The 23,885-nt window shown below is 39.5% G+C and overlaps 1 long non-coding RNA gene and 2 other non-coding genes across 3 annotated transcripts; all 3 read left to right on the plus strand.

The window, feature by feature from the left end:
* The first annotated feature begins 18,335 nt into the window (after nt 1-18,335).
* LOC149178808 (uncharacterized) lies at nt 18,336-19,951 on the plus strand. The gene is made up of 2 exons (XR_016258222.1): nt 18,336-18,584; nt 18,766-19,951. It is a non-coding gene; the product is annotated as an uncharacterized LOC149178808 (long non-coding RNA).
* On the plus strand, nt 19,400-19,542 carry LOC149178809 (small nucleolar RNA snoR2/U65). Its single transcript, XR_016258981.1, has one exon. It is a non-coding gene; the product is annotated as a small nucleolar RNA snoR2/U65 (small nucleolar RNA).
* Nucleotides 19,789-19,931, plus strand: LOC149178810 (small nucleolar RNA snoR2/U65). Its single transcript, XR_016258980.1, has one exon. It is a non-coding gene; the product is annotated as a small nucleolar RNA snoR2/U65 (small nucleolar RNA).
* Nucleotides 19,952-23,885: the final 3,934 nt, after the last annotated feature.

Raw genomic sequence — 23,885 nt, forward strand, 5'->3', positions numbered from 1 at the left:
TATATATATATATATATATATATATATATATGTATATATATATATATGTATATATATATATATATATATATGTATATATATATATATATATATATATATATATATGTATATATATGTATATATATATATCAAAATCTAGTCTTTTTCATCGAAATATTCCAAAACTTGGATGTTTTAAGTACAAAATGGCTACTAAGCCCAGCTACAAACACCCATTGGCTACGCCAAAACACCTGCTACAAAGAGCTTATTGCTCCTGAAATGCTAAAACCACTCTATCTATCCTCTGAAGAGGAACCAGAAACCGCTTAGGTACACCGACTGTGTGCCGCTGCATATGAGCAGGAATCTCCCTCATATGAAGAGGGGGACACCCATGCTCAAGCCCTCCAGGTTCTTCAGAACCTCGCAAAGACTGTTAGCATCACCCGCCCCAGCAGGTAGTTGGCCTCCTGGTCGCATATGACGGGGTTCGCCTGTAGGTCGTAATGGCACCACATCTGTGTTAAGCATAAAGCTTCATGTCAGTACTTATTTCGCCTATAAAAACATTACATAAACATTCAAAAGCTAAAAAATACTTGAAGTACTTTCAAAAATCATTCTCACCTTGAGGACCCCAGTTGGTCCCGGGCAGTAGCATCAAGTCAGGGTCGCCGGTAAAGTCCATGCCCTCATAAGCATAGTCATCAATCATCACAATTTGGCCACGAAGCCACTGGAAGAAATCTTCCTCGAAGAAATGTCAGATCAGTCCTCCTCCTGTGCGAGGATCGAGTGATGACCATCGCCCCTGCCTCAGCTCCCTTGGATCAAAGGGACCTAAGCTCATCCTTGGGCGCATAACAGGTACCCTCTCAAGAATGAATGAAACTATGAGAGTACCATACCCAAAACTGTGTTGGGTACGAGTCTTGCATGTCGTTAACTCTGCCTTCAACTGGCGAAGCACTGCTTCGCGCTAGTTGATCTATGGCTAGACATAGTCAATTGCAAGCAACAGTTGGGCCTTTGTCGCAATGTGGGGACTCTTTGACCCCGCCAACCACACAATCAACCATAAGATTTCCCTCATAGATCTAGACCTTATCCTCTCTATGGGAACTCTGTTGCTGACTAGTCCGCTCTCAGGGACGCAGTAGGATTGCACCAACTCTAGGGTAGATCATGGATCTGGCCTACCCCTGGTGAGGTTTTCCTATGCCCCACAACATGACAGCCCAGTTAAAAAGTATATGTCATCACGGTCAATAGCCAGCTCCTAAGCTACAATCCTGAACACTTGCTCATGTTCATCCTAGCGTTGGATAATCCATCTCAATAAATCGTCCTACCCTTTCATCAGCTCCAAATTTGCATACTTCAGTAAACCGCAGAGGCGCAATGCAAGTATGCATGCTGGATCGTTTCGCATCAGCAATTCTTGGCTATCATGGGCCCGTTCTCTCCATAGACTAGTCATTATGGCTTGAAACCTGCACAAAATAACCCTAAAAACAATCAAAATGGGGCAAAATAGCTTCAAGAATCCTTGCATGAGGTTTTAAACTATGCCCTTAAGCTTTAACGCTCCCCCCAATAGTACACAGGGAGGATTAACACCCTCCAATAGGTCGTACAGGGCGTTTAACGCTCCCTACAGGCCATCTGGAGGGTGTTAGTGTGTAAACACTGCTTTAGGGCACCTCAGATCTGCAAAAATCCACCCTTGAAACTGTCAAGAAAGGTTAAGAAATGCATAGAGCAAGGTTTTAGCCTCTACTTGGGACTAACGACACGTCGAATGGTCGCCTGGATCTCTTGCAATGGTCCGCGGAAAATCTGCTCCTCTTTAGCTCCAAAATGCTCTCACAATTCTCAAATAGTGAAAATGGTGAATGTGAAAGCTCAAAACACTTCCTTATATTTATTTTTGGAGACATGATTTTTCGAAATCATTAAAGAGAAAGTAGTCCATTCCCCATGATGTTTTATCATGCATGAACCCATATGGATAGGAATTGTTGTTTTTTATACTTTTTCTGCTTTTGATGAAAGTACCTTCAGGAATGAAAAGCAATAAAAGCTGCATGCAATTCTCAAAGAGTGCTTTTCTTTTATGGGATATTTTTCTCGCTCCAAACAATTGAAAAATCCCCGAGTTTGTCATCGTTGGACTCGTTAAACACATACGATGATGGTTTGAGAGACTCTTTTTCGCTCTTTTTCTAGCTCATTAAACTGAAAAAGACCATTAGAGCATTCTTTTTAGGCACTTTTTTCTTGCTCATAAAACTGAGAAAAATAAATAAATAAAAAATAAAAAAAGGGCGACTCGAGCATTCTTTGAGGTACTTTTCTTGCTCGTTAAACTGAAAAATCCCGAGTTTTTGTCACCGGGCTCGTTAAAAATCTACGGCAGCAACAAGAGCACTTGCTTTTTTGGGACCATTTCTCGGTCTTAAATCGAAAAATCCCTGAATTTTTCCCTTCTTCAGGCTCGTTAAATCTACGAAGAAGGAATGAGCAGTTCTTTTACCTCTTTTTCCTTGCTCATTAAACTGAAAAAGATACCTTGAGTTTTCTTCATTTGACTCGTTAAAATTTGATGAAGGTATTGAGTTTGTCATTGCGTGACTCATTAAAAATTCACGACGAAAAATGAGTTTACTCAGTCTCCTCATACTCATAACAAAATGAGGTCAACATCTATTGAATATAGGTTTCTCTTTATCCGGATTCAATAGATTAACTTATGGAAAAGTAACCGATCTCGGTATACTATTAACCTTTTGTCGCACCCGATTAACAACTATGACAAAGGGACCACCATGGAGTCGTTCTTTACGATCTTTGTAGACTCTCTAAATATGAAAAAATCACCGAGTTGTCTAGTCTGGACTCATTAAATTACACAAAAAAGATATAGAGTCGCTCTTTTTACAATCCTTTTCAGACTCTCAAAATATGAAATGATCGACGAGTTTGCCTGTCTAGACTCATTAAACTAATCAGATAGGGCATAGAGTCACTCTTTTCGTGGTCCTTTTGAGACTCTTAAAAAATGAAAAGATCGATGAGTTTACCCTTCTGGACTCACTCAACTAATCAGACGGGGAAAGTAGACAATACAACTGCATTCAGTATTAGAAAGCGTGGTTTGGCAGCAGTCGTTCCCTTAAACATGGCACTCCCTTAGATAAACCTTCCTTGTGACGACCTCTCAATATGAATCCTACCATCCTATGAGTTTAGCCTAAATACCCCAATGTTCCTGCATCTTTGTATCCTAACACTCTTTGGTGTTCATGAGTCTAGTGCTGCATGGTTAAAACCGTTGTCATGCCTTCTATTGTTCAAAGGTTAACCTTTTGTTTCCTCCATCAACCCATCAAGCATATCCTTTCATCATGCCCTCTGTTGTTTAGACCCAATGCTCAAAGGTTCATCAAAAAACAAATCATTCTTGTCCCATTTCGTGTCGATTGATGTAGGACACATTATTGCTTACCTTTCGACAAGTATCTTCCTATCGACTTCAACACTCTATCTAGGAAGAAAACCCAGAAACACATTCAGTGCCTTGGTATTTGCAGACATTAGTGGCAAGTTGCCTTCTGTTTGATCAGGGGTTCTCACTATTGGCTCCTAGTTAAGTGATTCTACGAGTGTTCGATGACAAAAACATCTTTCACACTCGTTAGATTGTACTGTGCATCTTGGAGACCATCACCATTATTGGTGGCCTTCCTCGCGTCTGTTAACGGTCTCCATTATTGACTGGTAATCAGATGATTTCGTGCATGTTCGACATCAACGCATATATTCACATGTATCGATCTATGCTGTTCAGTGAAGTAGAAATCAAGACCTCGGGTAGAGGCTTGCATCAATCAACCTTGCTTCCTCTCCCAAGTTGTGTAATTTTTTTTTTGGAGACAGCTCATCAGAATGATCCTATTATGACACCTGATCTGCATTGTGCTTATTGGCGACCAACATCGTCATATCTCTTTTATGAGAAAATCACTCTGACAGAGCTACTGAGCATGGGAATGCCCAACTTAGGACATAATTTTAGTAGTTATATATATCTATATGTGTGTGTGTGTGTGTGTGTGTGTGTGTGTTGTATTAGGTTTCTTGTACCACTCGAAGCTCCGATCCTCTCTCTCTTTTTTTCGAAGAAGGAAAATTACAATTAAGTAAAGTATTTCAGCCATCGTCGCAGCCTCTAATCTCACACTTTAGGGGGCATCTTTTATACAACAAAATGACCCCCTCATCAGCTCAGAGGGGAAAGACATGATAGCTGAAGCAAAGACCAAGATCACATGCCTTGTTTCCACACTAACGCTGGCTATACACTGAGCCTAAGGGTGCATTAGTGGCCCTACTAACTCTAGTTTTTAGTTTGGGAACAACGTTAGTGGGTCCTAATAAAGTTCTAAAGGTCAAAGGAGTGGATTGACTCATAAATACCTATATATTTGCTCCTAAATCTACCCAAGAAAAGCTAGGAAATATCTCAAGTTCAACCTATTTGGGGGATTTCTAAATCCTAATGAAGGAGGCAAATGGGAAAGAGCTGAAAAGCATGGCAACTTCATTGCTCTTACCCTAAGGAACTCATGGAGGAACTTGGAAACCCTAACTCAATTACTACATAAGAAAAGCTAGGGCTATGGTGATAGAGGTCAAATCATTTGAAAGGATAGCATACTTTATTGTTGAGCATTGTCTCAAATCATAAGAAGTTGGTAAGAAGGGAGAGAGAGAGAGAAGCTAGAGGGGTAAGGGAAGGCTGATGCAACAAATGGTTGTAATCACTCTTCCGATATTAATATAGAACTGCAGTTGTATTGTCTACTATGTGGTGTTGGTACTATCATTCATTAGCTTTTTTGTCCAATACCTTCTAGCATGAGTAGCTTTGTTATGTGTAAATAGATGTTCTTTTATGTATTCATGTATTAGTTATTGAGGTTGTATGTTGTGATTATGCTTGTCTCTTCTATGTGCAGGACTTGATCTGGAGCTAGCTCAGGGGACTTCCACCTAGCTGCATTGTGCTCTCTAGCAAATCTACACGGAGGCTTGAGGTAATCTATTTGTCCTACTTTGATAGTTAGTTATTGTTTATGAACATGCATGCAACTTTGTGACGGTTGCAGATAATCTTACAGTCTGCCAAAGGTCATGGGAAGACCTTTGAGGGTATCTCCATTCTCCTTACACCGTGCATTTTATCCTACAACAATCAATCCAAGCAAAGATTCTACACTACATTATCAAACAAAAGGATGTTAATCAACTCTACTACAAGACTACAAACATGAGGGGAAGTCCATCAAATTAAATATGACTTGAACATCAAATAATGTAATTCTATCCCCTCTAATGTAGGTTAGGAGGAGTCCAATAACCATCACGGGTTTCACTAATCCTTGTATTTTTAAAGTAATTAGAATATAAGCTGGTTTTATTAAGTGATTCACCTACACAAACAATTGTAATGTAATAATTATAAACATTAACAGAATCTCTTATGTAGCCATAAATTCCTCCTCTATTGACCCTTCCACTCAGCAGTGCTTTATCCCTAACACCCCCTGAACCCCCAAAATTTACGTTCAACCTAAAATTCACAAGCCCAGAGTTCCCCTTAGTCCAATTGTTAGTGCCATTAGACCTCCCACCCATGCCCTTGCTAGATATTTGGCCAAAATACTCCAACAATTTGTTAAAAAGTGTAACTAGGTTCAGTTTCCATAATGACATGTGTAATTGTGATTTTACATAATTGATGTAAAGAAGAAAATAAAAGTATTTTTGTAGTACTTGAATAATGGGTTTCATGATCAAGGAATTTTATTTTAGTTAACATTCCCATTGTGAACCTATAGGTTTTGTCATCAAGTCATAAAAGTCAAATTGAGTCAATGTCATGTATGAAGGACCCTTCTTGGGCATGTCATATTTTTGTATGAGTCATTAAAAGAAGAATAAGGCCCTCCAAAACCAAGCAAAAGTATCTCCTTCAAGTCAGCTATCAGATGGAATAAATGATCTTCACCAAAGGACATGTTGGCTCACCCTCACTCAAGTCGGCTTATTTGATGAGCAAATCACTAGGGCATCTCAACTTTCATTTGAGGCAAATATTTTCACTCAAGTAAGTCTGCAATTAGAAGTGCTTAAAAATCTTAGAAAGGAGCCTTATAGCCCGTGAAAGGAAGGAAGGAAGAGAAAGGTTGTTTGGGATTGTTTCAGGGTTGATCTCCACTCACACATGTGAAGAAAAGGAGTGTCACTGCTGCAGAAAAAGGGTTGAAGTCTTCCTTGCTATGCTAGAAGTCGAATCAAGAAGTGTTTGATTCAATTCATCAGGACGAGTTGGAGAAGAAAGCCATTCAGTCCAAGCGAAGGAGATTAAGGGGTTGAATCACCATATATCTCTTACATGTGCTGCAACTAGGGTTTCCAAGGAGGTTGAAATAGGGTGCAGGTCTAAAGCAGAGAAAAGGAAGCTGAATTCTAAAGGGTAGTTGAGAAGGAGGAAGAAACAAAGGTTTGACTATTGTTGACTCAAGCAAGAATAATCTCATCAAGGAGGCTTTGTGTCTTGGTCTTGGAGTGGCAAATAGGTCAAGGGTCTTGGTATTCGTCAATTGAAGTCTCTATAAGAAGAAGAATTTGTTTGGGTTTTCCTCTCATTTGGGAGAAGTTTTGGCCCTGGCTGATAGCCTACATTGTGCATCTCTTGTCTCTTTATGTTTTATGTATTGGTAATTTTTTGATGAAGAAGAACACTATAATAACACAAGTAAAAGAAGATCCTAAGTAAAAGAAGTAAAAAAACATTCACAAGTAGTTATCTATCATAGAGAAATCACCTAATTGCAATGCCCTATATTTCTCAATATGGTATCAGAGCTAAGGTGACAAAGTCAAGGAAGGGCATCTTATCAAGGGACATTCAAGGTTCGAATCTTAAGGAAGGCATCAAAGTGAATCTAGAAGTCAAGATCTATCAAGAAGAAGTCTACACTAGAAAGAAGTCTTGGAATCCTCAAGTCATCTCAAGAGAGCTCAAAGACCCTACATCAAGTTGAAGAGAAATGGATATCTTCCACCATTGATATCCATGTAGTAGGATGAAAGATCCTTAAGGAAACATGGCATGAAGAAGGCAACATGGCATGAAGGAAGGTCAGCTAAGGAACTAATGAATCACTTTCTGATGAAAGGAATAATGACACGACTGATTCATGGATGAAAGTGATGGATGCTTTGTGACCTACAAAGAAGTCCCAAAACATGAAGACTCTTGAATAAAGAAAATAAGTTCATGACATCGCGAGGAGGATTTCTTCAAGTAGCTAGTTGTCCTATCATCTCCACTTAAGGAGCTGTTGTAGGTCCCTAATTAAGAGGGAGCCTAGAAACAAGTTTCTTACTTGGTAGAAACTTGGAAGCAAAATTCCTAAGCCAAGAGGGAGCTTAGGTACATTCATTTCGCAGGAATGAGTACATTCCTTCATTGGAATATGTATGTCCTCCCTAATTAAGAGGGAGAGATAGACACATAATTCTTGTCTTCAATTGGGAACACATAATGGATGATTGGGTAAACTTATGGCATCCGATGCTCTTTGAGGATGAGTTAGGGCATCCAAGATACGAGTAGTCATAGAGGACCGATATTCTTTGAGGACTAGGAATCCAAGATAAGAATAGTCTTGGTGGAACACACCCTGAGAACCTGGGTGGGGTATATTTCGAGAGAGACAATGATGAAGGTGTCTATACATCATTGGTCTCGCCAACATTGAGGTCAGATATTGTGGAGATATATATTTGTTAGTCAAGGCCTTGCTATGTGACAATGTTGGTTGATATCATAGAGAAATCACCTAATTGCAATGCCCTATATTTCTCAACACAATTTGTGGGGTCTGTCCTCCTTTTTTTATCATCAAAGATTCAGTTGATTTCATTCTTCAAATTAAGAACCTCCAAGTTTATGACCAAGACATCTTAGTCAATTTTGATGTCATTTCCTTGTTCAATAAAATTCCTATTCCTGAAGCCATTAATCTTATCTTTAATCTTGTAGACTCATAAATCCTTAATCTCATTCATATTTGCCTCTCTTCCACTTTCTTTTCTTTCAAAGACACCATTATGAGCAAACTGAAAGCACAACTATGGTTTCCTCCTTATCTCTTGTTGTAGCCAACATTTACATGGAGCACTTTGAAACCCTAACCCTTAACTCTTGGCATCAAAATACAAAGTGTTGGTATATGTTTGTCAATGACACTTTTGTTATAGACAACATGGCCTTCCAACTCTCAATGCCTTTCTTACCCATCTTAATAATATCTCTCCATGCATTCAATTCACCATTGAAATTGAATCTAATAATTTATGTCCCTTCCTTGATGTCCTTATTTCCCACCTCCATGGTGGCTCCCTAACCCATCATGTATAGAGAAAATACTACATCGACCAATATCTTCATGCCCAGTCCCACCACCACCCTTCCCAAAAACGAGTTGTCTTAAAAACTCTCATTTCATGCGCCCTAAGAATCTCTACTCCTCAATTCCTTTCTAATGAAAATGTCCCTCTAATCCAAGCCTTTAAAGCCAATGATTACTCCTCGTATATTAATAAAGCATTTCAAGATGTTGGTAAGTCTAATACTAACCCTCTTGATTCATCTCCTCCTATTGGTATGGTCTCTCTCCCTTATATAAAACGTACCACTGATCTCATTTCTAATATTTTAGCAAAAAAAAAATACAAAAACTGTTTTCAAACCTCACAAAACTCTCAAACAAATATTCTGGTCAACCAAGGACAAATCTAATCCTTTGTCAGGTTCAGGGTCTACCAAATTCCTTATTCATGCATAAAATCTTACATTGGTTACACTAGTCAGCCCTTCAAAATTTGTCTCTAAGAGCACATTGCTGATACTAACAACCATCATTTGTTAAAATCTTCCTTAGCTGAGCACTATTATAAATCCAAACATATCATTTGTTTTGATCAAGCAAAAATCTTAGCTTATGTTCCTTTCTATAACTCTCGAATCATCCATGAAGCTCCCAAAATCGAGAAGCACCCCTAAAACTTCAACATGGAAGATGGCTACAGGCTAAGGCAATCTTCGTAACCTGTCATCCATCAACTCACTCATAAATTTTGATTCCCTCATCTCCCTCCTCTTTCCTTTTTTCTACCTCCATGTTCCTGTTCTTGATTCTTTGCCCTTTCTCTTCTTTTTAATATTTTTTCCTCTCCTTACCTCAAGTATGGCCCCCTTAATTATGGTTCATTTTTCTCCTTATTGTTATATATTTTCTTTTAATCTTTAACACCCTATATTAGTTCATTATTTTTCATTACCCTCTTTCCATTCTGATGTATAAACCCCCTCCCCTCTCTCTTTCTTATTATATTTTCCATATTAATTAATTTTGAATATATTCGTAATATCTTTAAGAACTATCATGGATGAATTGAAAAAGTATATGCAAAAGGGAGCTGAGAGGCGACTGAGAGAGGAGTAGGGTTTCTGCAAAAACCTGCAACAGCAAATCTGAGCAGAATGCTGCACCACTGTCTTACAAGCATTTAATCTGATAGGCTGAACCCGTCAAGCAACAGAGTAAGCAGCATGAATAACCCCCGGGGGGGGGGACGCTGTGCCTCCCCCAAGAGATGAAGATTCTACATGGCGGAGCGAGAATGAACCCAAGCAAACTGAAATACCTGCAAACAAGGAAGAAGCAGTACCCGAAGAGACACAAACAAGGAACAGAGAACATCCCTAGATCACTTCAAGCACCTGTCGATCGGTCGCTGTTGAACGCCCAAAGATAGATCTACGGAGCCAACGAATCAATGAAAGGATCCAGTACATGAGAGATCACGAACTGATTAGCAAATTCATAGGGATGTGGCCAATAGAAAAGCACTGCATGGCTGGATCGCGGCTAAATGGAAGCCGAAAGGACACATAACACTACAACTAAGACCTAAAGGGTTCTTCACGGCCATATTCAACTGCATAGAGGACAAAAACAGGGTAATAGATGGAGGGCCTTACTTCTTTAATGCAGCGGGTCTTTTTCTGAGAGGATGGGTGGAGCGCTTCAATCCAGACAAAGAGGATCTCAGCTGGGCGCTAGTCTGGATCCGTCTGTATTCTCTGCCTACAGAGTACTGGGACGAGGAGACTTTACAGGTCATAGGAAATGGGCTTGGTGAATATGTCAAAACTGCTGAGGAGACAAAACTTCAAAGGTACGCATCCTACGCCCGGATCTGCGTATACATGCACCTCGATAAGCCTCTCCCGAATACGGTAAGTATCTTTCATGATGATGTAGAATGGATCCAGCTAGTTGATTATGAACATGTGTCGTTCCGGTGCAGAAGATGCCATACTCTGGGTCATCTGTTTCGAGACTGTCCTTTAACTCAAAAACCCCTGAATAATTCTGAATCGAATGAGACGGATCAGAAAGGCTTCACAAAGGTAGTTAATAGAAGGATAAACAATAAAAGATCCAACTCAAACCCTAAGAAACCACAAGCTAATACCTCACGGCCTTCCACGAGCAATACTTTTGAAGTGTTAGCCCAACAAAATGCCCACAACTCTGAGAACCTTACCTCATTTAAGGGGGTCCCGGCAATGAACATGCAATCTCCAGAGTCTGATCCCAAGAAAAACTTGAAAGAATCATTAACCACAGATCCGTCCTCATCAGATAAAAGCACAAAGCTCACTTGGTCCTATCAAGTTATGGAGGAAGATAATAGGCATACTGAACATGCAAAGGTTACAGAAACAACAGAAGGAATAGGCAAAATACAACATATGGAAGAAGAACAGGACAACATAGATATTGGGGATTTGGACATCCAGGGACTGGAACAAGCATGCAATGCACAGATGTATGACAAAATTCCCAAGAGGCAATTGGAGAATCTGGAAGCAATCCTATCCATAGCTCAAAGACAGAAATCACTAGGCATCCAAACAGGAAGTCCCTGGGACGGGAAAAATATCAGTAAAGAGTTCAAAAAATGAGGAAGGAAAACGGACCTCCAGTGCACCATACGCATTGGGGAAATGCTTGTGGAGTCAGGGAGGTATTCCAAGCTCACGAAGTACTACAACTCTCTCCCTAACCTTTAATCATGAAGCTCATCTCTTGGAACATCAGAGGGCTCAATAGCCCTAGAAAATGCAGATTAATAAAAAATATGATAAAGCAAGAAAAACCACAAATAGTCTTCCTGCATGAAACCAAAAGCATTCCATCTCTTTAGATAGAATAGCAGCAAAAGTTTTGCCTGGTAGTCAAGTTGTAACAATATATGCATCCGGCGCCTCCGGAGGCTTAGCAATTTTATGGGATTTTCACACCATTGAGCTCAATAATATACATGCCAACAAGAATTTCCTCCAAGCGACATTCCATATTACAAGAACTAATATTCATGGGCTATTAACTAATGTCTATTTTCCCCAGGAGACTGGGAATAAAATCGAGCTCCTGAACACACTCTCCGTGATCAATGCAGATAGGGCTCATCCATTATGGATAAATGGGGGGGACTTCAATATGATCACCAAGATGGAAGAAAAGCGAGGAGGAAGGAACAATCTGGATACGGAGAGCAACAATTTCAAAGAATACATTCAAGAAAATTGGCTTATTGACCTGCCGTTCACTAATGGCCTTCACACCTGGAATAATAAAATAACTGGAACCCAACAAATTGCGTCTCGCCTGGACAGATTCCTTATCTCAAACAACGCAATCCATCTGGAAGGCGACCTCTCAGCTTCAATACTACCGTTCTCCGGTTCAGACCACTGGCCAATCTCCCTTCAATGGTCTCGACCAGGCAATACAAGTCGTAAGCCTTTCCGCTTCGAGGCATTTTGGATGACTTATCCAAATTTTAAAAACTTGGTCACTATGAATGGACCAACTATAATCCACCAAGGGGTACAAAAATGTTGCAATTCCAACAGAAGCTTAAACACCTCAAAAGTAGAATAAAGCAATGGAATCACTCTACGTTCGGCAACATATTCCAGGCTCAGGCAACACTAGATCAAGACATGAAGCAATTACAACAACGGATTATCACAGAGGGCAGAACAAAGGAATATGTGAAACAGGAAAGGGCTCTTGAAGCACAGATCTCAGAAAGAGCCAAACAGGAGGAATTGCTCTGGAGGCAAAAATCTCGTATCAGGTGGCTAAAAGAAGGGGAAAAAACACAAAGTTCTTTCATCGAACGACTATCCAACGCAGAATGAGCAATAACATTACCCACATTCAAACTGAGCAGGGGACAAGAGTAGAAAACCATGAAGACATTGAACTAGAACTACTCAACTACTTTAAGCAAGCCCATCAAGAACCACAGGGTAACAGATCACAAGCAATAGATAAAATTATAAGGAACATACTGAAAGTCATTACGGAGGAGCACAATCAACTTCTACTCAAGCCGATAGACTTACAGGAGGTGAAAAATGCAGTGCTTCAGCTGAAAGAAGGAAAGACGCCAGGTCCTGATGGGTTCACTTCCAACTTCTTTCATAATTTTTGGGACCTAATTAAAATGGATGTCTAGCAGGTTGTCGAGGAATCGAGATCTATGCGATGGATGCTGCCGGCTATGAATGCCACATTCATAGCGCTGATACCAAAAGAGGCTCAGTCTAATACCCTAGACAAATTTCGGCCCATTGTCCTGTGTAACGTCATCTACAAGATCGTCTCAAAAATTGTAGCAACAAGACTCAAGCCGCTATTACCATTTCTCGTATCAACAGAGCAGTCGGGATATGTCGAAGGCCGACAGATCACGGATGGTATAATCCTTGCCCATGAAATCATTCATTCTCTGAAAGCTCCAGGAAACCAGGTATGCTCCTCAAAATCGACCTCTCAAAAGCATTTGACAGCTTAAGTTGGGACTACATTCAGAAAATCCTTGTCGCTTTTGGCTTCTCCTTAACCTGGACTCGCTGGGTAATGAATCTCATTTCTTCCTCTTTTTTCTCAATCTTGATCAATGGAATTCCATCCTCTCCTTTTCAGCCTTCTCGGGGAATCAGACAAGGAGACCCGCTTTCCCCTTTCCTCTTTGTGATAATGGCGGAAGGTCTAGGACGCTGTATTAAAGATGCTTTATCTTCCCGGAAACTCAAAGGTCTGACTTTTCCAAACTCTCCCACCTTCACCCACCAGCAATTTGTGGACGACAATATGCTTTTCGGTCATCCTTCAGTTCAGGAAGCTCGTCAATTCAAATCATTACTGTCTAATTTTTTAGAAGCTTCGGGAGAAAAAATAAATAAAGTCAAGTCCCAGATTTTCTTTTTTCACACGCCTGCTGTCACCCAAACATCTATAGCTCGAATCCTTGGATTCTTAGTTGCCACTCTTCCCTCCAAGTACCTGGGAGCCCCTTTGACTAATGCTGCTTTGCAACATTCCTCATCGAGACTGCTCTTAGAAAAACTAGAGGCACGCCTATCTTCCTGGACTCATAGATCCCTCAACTTAGCCAGCCGTCTCATCCTGATTAAGTCAGTTCTCCAATCCATGCCTCTATACCTTTTCTCTATCCTGGCGGCACCCAAATGGGTTCTCAAGGAAATCAAATGTCTACAAAGATCCTTCCTGTGGGGTAATACATCTCAAAAACGCAAATGGGCTTTGGTCAAATGGGAATTTGTCTGCCTTCCAAAATCTGCAGGAGGAACGGGTCTACGCGATCCCTACTAAAGCAACATGGTGATGGGAGCTCGCATTTGGTGGAAGTGGCTCACTATACCGTCCACCCCTTGGGCCAGGCTTTGGAATGCCAAATATGCCAATAGTCGACTAATAGAAGAATTAATCCGAATTTCAGAAGTCAAGACAGGTTCACTAATATGGAATGTAGCCAAGCAACATAGACTCTTAATACAACAACATAGCTTCTGGGAAGTGAAAAATGGAAACTCAGCACGATTTTGGGAGGACTCATGGCAGCGGCAACCAAAATTAAAGGACTTACTACTACCCCATCAAATCCCAGAACAGATCCTGCAAATGTCAAGCACAGTCAAGCAATTCTGGATCCCATCCACCATGCAGGGAAACAGGCAATGGAACAGTGTAGAAAGCATATTAAGCCAAGGAATGGAATCAGCAAAGAAGACTCTAGAAACAAAACTAACAAAGAGAAGAATACAATATTCAGAGACGATGGATGTGCTTAGGTGGGGATATGAAGAGAAAGGCACCTACTCTACAAAGGAGGCTTATCACATCATCATGCAGGAGCACATTATTAAGGACCCTGTTTGGAAGAGAATATGGGACCCCAAATTCTGGCCAAAAATCTCCACCTTTCTATGGCTTTTATGTCACAATAGAATCCTAACATGGGACAACCTCAGAAAGAGAAACTTCCATGGTCCCTCCTACTGCCCCAACTGTAAGAAAGAGGAGGAGACCACTTAGCACATTATGAACTCCTGCTCGCTAGCGCATAAACTCTGGGAAAAGATCAGCTTCAGGTGTCAAAAGGATGGGAGGACTTCAGGAGATATTATCGACACTATTCGAAACTGGGATAAGAGTCCGTTCAAAAGCAAGCTTCTAAACTCCCTATGGAAGCTAATACCGGGATTTCTTATGTGGACATTATGGAAGGAGAGGAATCAGCGCATCTTCAAAAATCAATCTATGACTGAGGAATCCCTGTGGATCACAATATGTCAAAACATAAGGGAGACCTTACTTCTACAAACTTGGTATGAATAGGAATTCCCCTCAACCCCACAGGAGCAAACCATATGGACAAACTGGAATATATAGTGGGATCAAGCACTGATAATCAAGGAAAAAACTCCAGTCAATAAAAGCATACCGAATAAATGGACACCTCCTCCCCGTCATATGTTCCAACTAAATTTTGACGGCGCCTCTAAAGGGAATCCAGGTAAGGCTGGATTTGGGGGAATAATCAGAAATCATGTAGGTATACCATGCCAAATCTTCCTAGGCTCAATTGGGTGGGATACCAACAATTCTGCAGAATTAGAAGGATTATGGCAGGGCCTTATCCTAGCTCATAATCATGGATTCTTTCCACTTGTTATAGAAGGAGACTCGCAGATACTTATCAGCATGGTAACCAAAATCCTGCAAGGAACCTCCTCTAGCAAGGTAAGCAACATCTGGAGGCTAGCAAGTCGATTACATCTAATTTAAACTTGGCTCTCTACCCACAGGACAATCAATCTCAGACATATTCGACGAGAAGGGAACAAAGTAGCAGACCTATTGGCGAACATAGGAGTTGAAAGCAGAAAGGCTCTACATACAGATTCTCTCTCTTTGCTAGCTAGTGAACAACAGATCACAGAGTATAAGGAACTGGTCAAAAGAGAAATGATCCAGGAGAAAGAAACACACCCGGATGTGGGTGTTTTCCAAGAGAATTAATGGGCTCATTAAGTATCGTTGGCGCAAGGACCAGCCAGGTGATGAATGGGGTCCGGATCAAGGCTCACAACAGCCGAAATCTGTCCTGCATGCAGATGGCAATAAAGAACTCCTCAGACCGAGAGATGGATATCAGAATGGCGCCTCCTGCTCCCAATGTTCGTCCCCCGACCTGTAGCTCTTGTCCGCTACAGGGAAAGTTGGCTGGTAGCAGAATAGCTATTGGAAAATGTTGTTGGCACCTTAGCTGTATCAACTTGGGAAATGGCCTCCATTTCTCCCACTCCATGCTTTGCCCTGTAAATTCTGCTCAAAAGCCCTGTTTCTGCAATCAATCCCCCTCCCCTGCTAATTCTCCCACTGATTTGCTTCCGGTTCTCACCAGGATGGTAAGGGAACGTATGAGGAGTCGTTATGGAGGCTCTCGGGGAGGCAGAGCGAGACCTCGAACTGTGTAGAGCTCGACTCCCCCTTCCTCTCCACAGAACCAGGAAGATGAGCCTCAACCCAGACCTCGGCTCAGACACTATTCTTATGCAAGCAGCAGGCGCGGGCGTGGAATGGCGTCAAGGGATTTGCACAGAGATGTTGGGCTCCATTCTGTTATTTCACAGCAGCGTCCTGGCTCTGCCTCTCACGCTACCCATTTCAGGTTCCATAGTCATCTGAACAAACCCACTATCACTGCCAAGGTAACCGTCGTCTTCACTGAAGAAGAAATGTCAGACAGTGATCAAGGGACAAGTTCTGAGGAGCATTCTCCGGACATGAGTGCCCAGGATCTGAGAGACACTTAGGAGAAAAATTCAAAGGATGTTAGTCAGGAAACCAAGCTTCAAAGACTGTATGGTGATGATGAGCATGCAGACGACTCTCAACGGGCGGGTGGCAGCTCTGCAGGCGTGGCTTTAACGGTGGAGTGTGCTGGCAGCACAAGAGGCACCCAGAAGATAGAGGGGCCTACATGCGATGCTGAGAAAAACGAAGTGGAAAAAACGGAAGATGATTGGGAATTGTATGCGTGTCCCGTGGTCGAGGAACCTCCTGAGGAGGAGCCAAACAACTGAAGCCTTCTGGCATTTGCAGCCACCCATGAACCAAATCGGCTTTAGGCAGATCACGGGTTGGTCCAATCGCTTGATATTTTTGCGTATGTTTAGCAGTATAGTAGTTATGTTAGTTTGCTGTCATGTCCAGTATAGCTGAGTAGCACCTTCTTGCTGGGTCACAAGGTTGAATTTTGGTGTCTGTTATGTCAGTACAGAGTAATATGGTAATTGTTTTTGTAAACTCATGCTGGTTTCCCCAATCTGGGGCAACTTCAACTGTTTCGATGAACACCAGAAACAGAGTTTGAGGCGGAGCCTCGGTGTATTATATTTTTTTACTTTTTAATAGAATTAGTCTTACTTAGAAAAAAAAAAAAACTTTAATATTTTGTTTACATCTTAACCTAACTTTATTTAATTGAGTTTTTATCTTTTTCATCCCATTTTCCTAATATGAACTTAAACTGATTTGAATCTCCCTAAAGACTACTTTGGTACATTCTAAAATCTTTATTAAAATTTCTCTATAATTGACCATTTATGCATCAATTGTCCTATAACAACTACTTTGTGTCCTTACCTATTTAAGGTTCCTCAACAATCATGTGACCATCATCAAGCTTTTTTGGTCCCTTGTGATGGGTGTAGTGTCCACCCAAAGTGTTGAACAACGCTAATCATCACACACAATTTTCTTTCAAAAGTTTTCATCAATATAAATCACTATGAACATCAATTGCCTTGTGATAGCTACTTGGTGTCTTTCTCTATTTAAGGCTCCTCAACGCTCATGTGATTATCATTAAACTTTTTGGTCCCTAATGATGGGTGGAGTGTCCACCTAAAATGTTGGACAAAACTAATCATCACACACAATTTTCTTCCAAATTTTTTCATCGACATGAATCACTCATGTCACTGTAAAAACCTACATTCACTTCCCAAAATTGTCATTTGTGTCCACCTAAAATGATAGACGAAACTAATCATCCCACACAATTTACTTCCGAAAAATTTCATCGACATGAATCACTCATATCACTATAAAAACTTACCTTCACTTCCTAAAATTGTCATTTTTGCTTCATTATTAACCACGCTGCAACTCTTTATAATAATATTTCTCAATTTTAATTTAAAAAAAAATAATAAACTCAACCTTATCCAATTACCATGAAAATTTGTATGTGAATTTATTGTTCCACAGGATGGATCATAAGTTCAACATAAAAATTTGTCCACTTAGATTAAATTGAGTGCATTTAAAAAACCCTTAACTTAAACCGAGAGTCAAAGGTGGTTACGGAGGCACTACAATGCACCGTTCAAATTTGAGGGTTAGCCTCGAGAAATCCTAAACCCATGGCAGTGCACGCAAAACCCTTAAACCTATTAACCTAGGGCACCAAAAAATACCCTAAAGTTATTAAGAAGAATTTCGGCGTAAATCACATGTCGACAACTTGTCCTAACGATGAACCACACTAGTTGGTTCGAAACGTGTCGACAAAGGTTCTCTAGATGTGATTTACGCCGAAATTCTTCTTAATAATTATTATGGATCAAAAAAGCCTCAATTCAACTATTAATACCCTAAAGTTATTAACCCAGAAATTTAACCCTATCGTCACCTTTAACAACCCTAACCTAAACCCTAACTTCTAGATTACTTAAATACCAGGAGTCAAAATCTCTACGCTGAAGGTAGTGGCGGAGGCGAGTTCGAATTTGAGGTGTATAGAGCAGTATTTTAGTATTTTTAACCGAGAAATGACAGCTGTTCCAGTTTTCATCTATTTTTTTTTTTTTCTTCTTTGGTTCATTATCTTGTATTTTCTGACCAGTTGGATTGGTAAACTTAGAAACCCAAAACCCTAAACGTATCGTGAGTTTAACAACCCTAACCCTAAATTCTAGATTACTTAAAGAGCAGGGGTCAACATGTATACGGCGAAGGTGGTTGTGGAGGCGGGTTCGAAATCGGAGGGTAGCCATGAGAGAAGTCGAGGTGTGTAAATCTTGCTCGCAGCAGTTTTATAGGATCTTCACCCGGTAGAATGACCATTGTGCATTTTTTTAATTTTTTTTTTTTCGCCCCTCTTTTGATTATTATCTTGCTTTTTCTGGATTGTCAGTGGAAGGTAATGGTTTGATGTTTTATTTCGCGTATTTGTTTTGTTTTCCTGTAGGGTGCCTTATACAGCAAGAGCCCGAGGGATTGTAGTGATCTGAGTTTATTTCCGGTATATGCCTTCTATGTCTGCTACGTTTCTCTCTCTTTAAAGGAGATATCTAGGCACATTTAGAAGATGCAATATTCCGTTTTTGGTATAGGAGTATTCCCATGGAGGAAATCTTTGACACACTTTAGTCATTCCCAGGGAATTCTGTTTTCTTTGGCGGTTTTGTTTTGTTTTTGTGTAGCCTGAGGGATAGTAGTGATCTGAATTTACTGCCGGATATGTCTTCTGACTCATCTATTCATTCCTTTTTAAAGCAGGAGATATACGTACTGTACTCCCCTTCCGTTAGACTCCTTTCAGTGAACATGCATTATTTCTGTTGCTTATTTGTCCCATTGTTGTAATTTACTTTATTCCCAAGGAATTGGGGTTTATAATCTTTAATTCTCTTAATAGTAGTTGAGTTGAATCCCATATGTATTATTAGTCTCTTCTAATCAGTTTTTTTTGGGTTATTCTTACCATTTCAATCAGTGGTCTCTCTAACTACTTGCATTGCTATGAATGCTTAAGTACTGTAACGAGGGAGAGACCCCACACGTATCAGATAAGGCGGTTTGGCCACTGTTTATCATGTTTTTGCCCAAGCCACGTCCTTGGAAGCTCATAAGCAATGATCTTGGATGCTATGATTGGGCAAATATTAAATATTTTCACATTTCTGATAGGAAACCAAGGGCATAATTTCTGATGCTTATTGGTGCCATTATTGTGATTACATTGTTTTTAAATTCTATGTATTTATTCTTCATTTCTTTCTTTTGTGTCCAGTGTTGCTTTTCGATCGATTTTATCCAGCGCATATTGAGCTGAATTTAATGCACATTATTGTATCTTTTCTGTGCTGCTTTTAACACTTCATTCAGCCTTTTCTACCTTCATACCTGGAAGCAAAATAAAATGTAATCTACCATTCCACATGTCTAAAAAAACGCATCGAATAAGGTGTATTATCCTTTATTTTTGTTTTGCCTAAGCCACGTCCTTGGAAGCTTCCGAGCAATGACCTTGGATGCTATGATTGGGCAAAAATTAAACATTTTCACATTTCTGATAGGAAACCAAGGGCATTAATTCTATTGTTCATTGGTGCCATTATTGTGATTACATTATTTGTAGATTTTTCGTGATGTGATGCATATTTTAAAATTACAACTCGTTTAATATATGCATGGATGCCTTTAAGCTGCAATGGGTTTTCATTCCCCAGCAAATGATTAACTCTGACAGGACGGAATATCTAGCACGATTGAGTAATCCTCCATTTTTTAGTGAGGTCCTATTTGCGATGTAATTCTAAATCAATTCTCTCTACAACCACTGGTAAGATAAATATGGACCTCGTCGGAGGAACACTGTAGGGAATAAATGCGTTGGTTGTTGACTATTGTGGTTTTGCATACGTGATACCCATTGAAAGCTTATACGCGATGACCTTGGATGGTATGACTTGGCAAATGTTAAATTTTCACATTCCTGATAGGAAACCAAGAGCGTTAATTCTATTGTTTACTGGGTGCCATTGTTGTGATTACATTATTTCAAATTGTTGTCTGTCAACTGTTAATCTTTTATATAGGTATTGATGTTTTATTATGGCTTTTTCTCCAAGAAAGCATGCTTATAACGAATGGATTAGTATAGTATGAAGGTTTTTCACCCCCAACAAAGTGTACTTGGATGTTCCGAGTTGACAAGTAGGAAGATTTTTTGCCTTTAATTGTGTTTCTTGTGGGGTCCTGTTTTTGTTGTCTTGTTATTTCTTGCTTTTTCCTCTTTATTGGTGTTTCTTTCTTGGCCTTGCCCTAGTTTTTGTGCATGAGTCAAATTCATAATTTCTATATTTGATTAAAAGGCATGATGTGTATTTTGACTCGGTTTCGCTAGCCAGTGTTTCTTTCTTGGCCTTAATTTTTGTGCACGAGAGTCAAATTCTTAATTTCTATATTTCATGCAGGCAGGATGTGTATTTTGACTTGTTTTTGCTGCATGAAAGTTGAAATTCCGGGGCTATCATTATAACTCTTTTTTACAAGCCCTGCAATCATGACAGTTTTTCTTAACACAAGATACGAATTAGGACTAAAATGTCCTGGGTTAGGGACTTATTTTTGCTACATGAGGTTGAAATCCTGGAGCTGTTATTATAACTCTTTCACAAGGCTTGCAATTAGTCCATATAAGGACCTTAGTTTTTCACTCAAAGGCTCTAGGTTTTTGACACAAGGTCTGCAATCAGGACATGTTGTCCTTAGTTTTTTCATACGAAGGCTTCGGTTGTTCACACGTCTGCAATCAGGACATGTTGTCCTCTTTTGCATAAAGGCTTTAGTTTAATGTCCTTAGTTTTTCACTCAAAGGTCTGCAATCAGGGCACGAGGACATGTCCTGGGGCAAGGACTGGAATCTAAAGTCACACGAGACATGAATCTGTGACATGAATCATGACTTCATGTGAAGTCCTGGGTAAGGACTTATTTTTGCTACATGAGGTTGAAATTCTGGGGCTGTCATTATAACTCTTTCACAAGGCTTGCAATTAGTCCATATATGGACCTTAGTTTTTCACCCAAAGGCTTTAGTTTTTCACACAAGGTCTGCAATCAGGACATGCCTGCCTTAGTTTTTCACACGTCGGCTTTCGTTTTTCACACGTCTGAATCAGGACATGTCCTCAGTTACTTACATAAAAGGTTTTAGTTTGATGTCCTTAGTTTTTCACACAATGCTGCAATCAGGGCACGAGGACATTTCATGGGGCAAGGATTTGAATCTTAAGGGGGCACTATTAACATTTGGCAGCATTTAACATTGTTTTTCAACCACTTGGTCTCTGTCCCTCCTCAAGTTGAATGTTGAAATTGCTTGTGTAGATTGTGGTAAGTGATGTACATGTAATATTAGCGATTATATCGACAAATTACTCCAAATGATTGTAGCCACCTGTTTCTTTCTTGGCGTTGTCCTAATTTTTGTGCAGGAGAATCAATTCTTAATTTCTATAATTGATTCAGTTAGGATGTGTATTTTGACTTGTTAAATTACATGAGCTTGAAATTCCGTGGTTGTCAGTATAACTGCAATCAGGACATAACTCAGGACATATAGCTCTGTCAGTACTACTCAGTATAACTGCAATCAGGACATAACTCAGGACATATAGCTCTGTCAGTACTACTCTTTTTCACAGGGCTTGCACAGGGACATAGCTCTTAGTTTTTCATACAAATTTGCACACAGGATATGAATACTAAGGATTTTAATTTAAATGGGTAGCCATAACATTGGTCATTTAACGTTGTTAGTTCCACCTCTTGGACTAGCCCTTTAATTGCTTTGGATATTATTTGAGCTGTTAGTGCCAACCACTTGGACTATCCCTTTATGTGCTTTGGACAGAAATGACATTGCGCAGCATTAACGTTGTTAGTTACAACTACCTGAGTTATCCCAACTTGTTAGGTGATGCACGGGTAATTTTACCCATTCTCACTTGCAATGGGTATAAATACCCTTTATGTGCTTTGGACAGAAATAACATAGCGTAGCATTAACGTTGTTAGTTCCAACTACTTGAGCTATTCCAACTTGTTAGGTGATGCGTGGGTATTTTTATGCAATGCGTATAAATATGCCTCTAGTAGTAGAAATTGCAAATCCATATGATATGCATTAGTTAAATGCTTTAATTAGTATTATTAATAAATTAGTGACAATGGGTATAAATATGCCTCTAGTCGTAGAATTGCAAATCCATATGATATGCATATGTTAATGCTTTAATTAGCATGTATTAATAAAACTCATTTAATATCTATTAATAAATTGCTTTAATTAGTATCTATTAATACTTTTTTGTTCCTCAGAAAAATCTGGGCCGAGTAAATTGCTTTAATTAGTATCTATTAATACTTTTTTGGTCCTCTCTGGGCCGAGTAAGAGTAATTGTAAAGGTTTTTTTCTTCCCTCAAAAAAAATCTATGATTAAAGCTTGTTTTTGTGAGCTCTTGATTGGTGAGGTACTTACAACAGTGACTTGATCAATAGAGCTATTTTTTGGGGCTTATTTATTAATAAATTATTATATCAATAAATCTAATAATTGTATTTTTTGGGGCTTATTTATTAATAAATTATTAATCAATAAATCTAATAATTGTATCAGATTTGAAAATTATGCTTCAAAAAATTAGTTAGAAATCCAACAAACTAACCAAGTAAAATAAATAATGTACACAATATAAAGGATAAAAATACATATTGTACACAATACAAAAGAGCTACAAAGAGCAACACCATAAAGGATAAAAATACATATTGTACACAGTACAAAAGAGCAACACCAGCGTTGTGAAAGAACTATAGTGAATTAGACTCTCCTAAACATGAACCTATCTTAAAAAGTTGTGAAAAGCCCACACAAAACATACAATAAACAATCCGCCCTCAAGGCATCACATTGGACAACCAAAGACTTGGGTATTTGTTGTCCCAAATGTTGTGGATCAAAAGACTCATTGTGTACCTCAACCTCCAAGCCCACAAACCTATATAGTTGCACCAAAGACCAATGAAGACTTTGAATACTAGAAGAGTCCAAAGACTAAGCGAAACACCCATCAAAAATCAAATGGTTAGAAATTGTTTTTGGTATTTCACTTGGCTCCTACTAAAATTGGAAATTTGGACCTGAAATGAATTACAAGCCACCTTTCTAACCTATTTGGGGTTTGAAATCATAAATAAATGTCGTGCATCTATTTTGAGCCACCTTTCTAACCTATTTGGGGTTTGAAATCATAAATAAATGTGGTGTATCTATTTTGCTTGAAAATAAATGTTGTGCATCTATTTTGCTTGAAATTCATGGGATGATAGGGATCAAAAGCAGTCTTGTCAACTAGCATGTTTAAAAACATCCTTTGCAGAACTAAAGAAGAAACAAATCTCCACCTTAAATATTTTTGGGTTTGGAGAAATAAAAAACGTGCTATTAGTTGCTCAAAATCCATAGGATGATGGCAATTGTGGCAACTAGCACATTGTTTATCTAAACATTCGGATCT

The sequence above is a fragment of the Pinus tabuliformis genome, chromosome 4_1 (genome assembly GCF_031772625.1).
Source record: "Pinus tabuliformis cultivar Carrire ecotype Pingquan chromosome 4_1, CPIR1, whole genome shotgun sequence".
NCBI lineage: Eukaryota > Viridiplantae > Streptophyta > Pinopsida > Pinales > Pinaceae > Pinus > Pinus tabuliformis.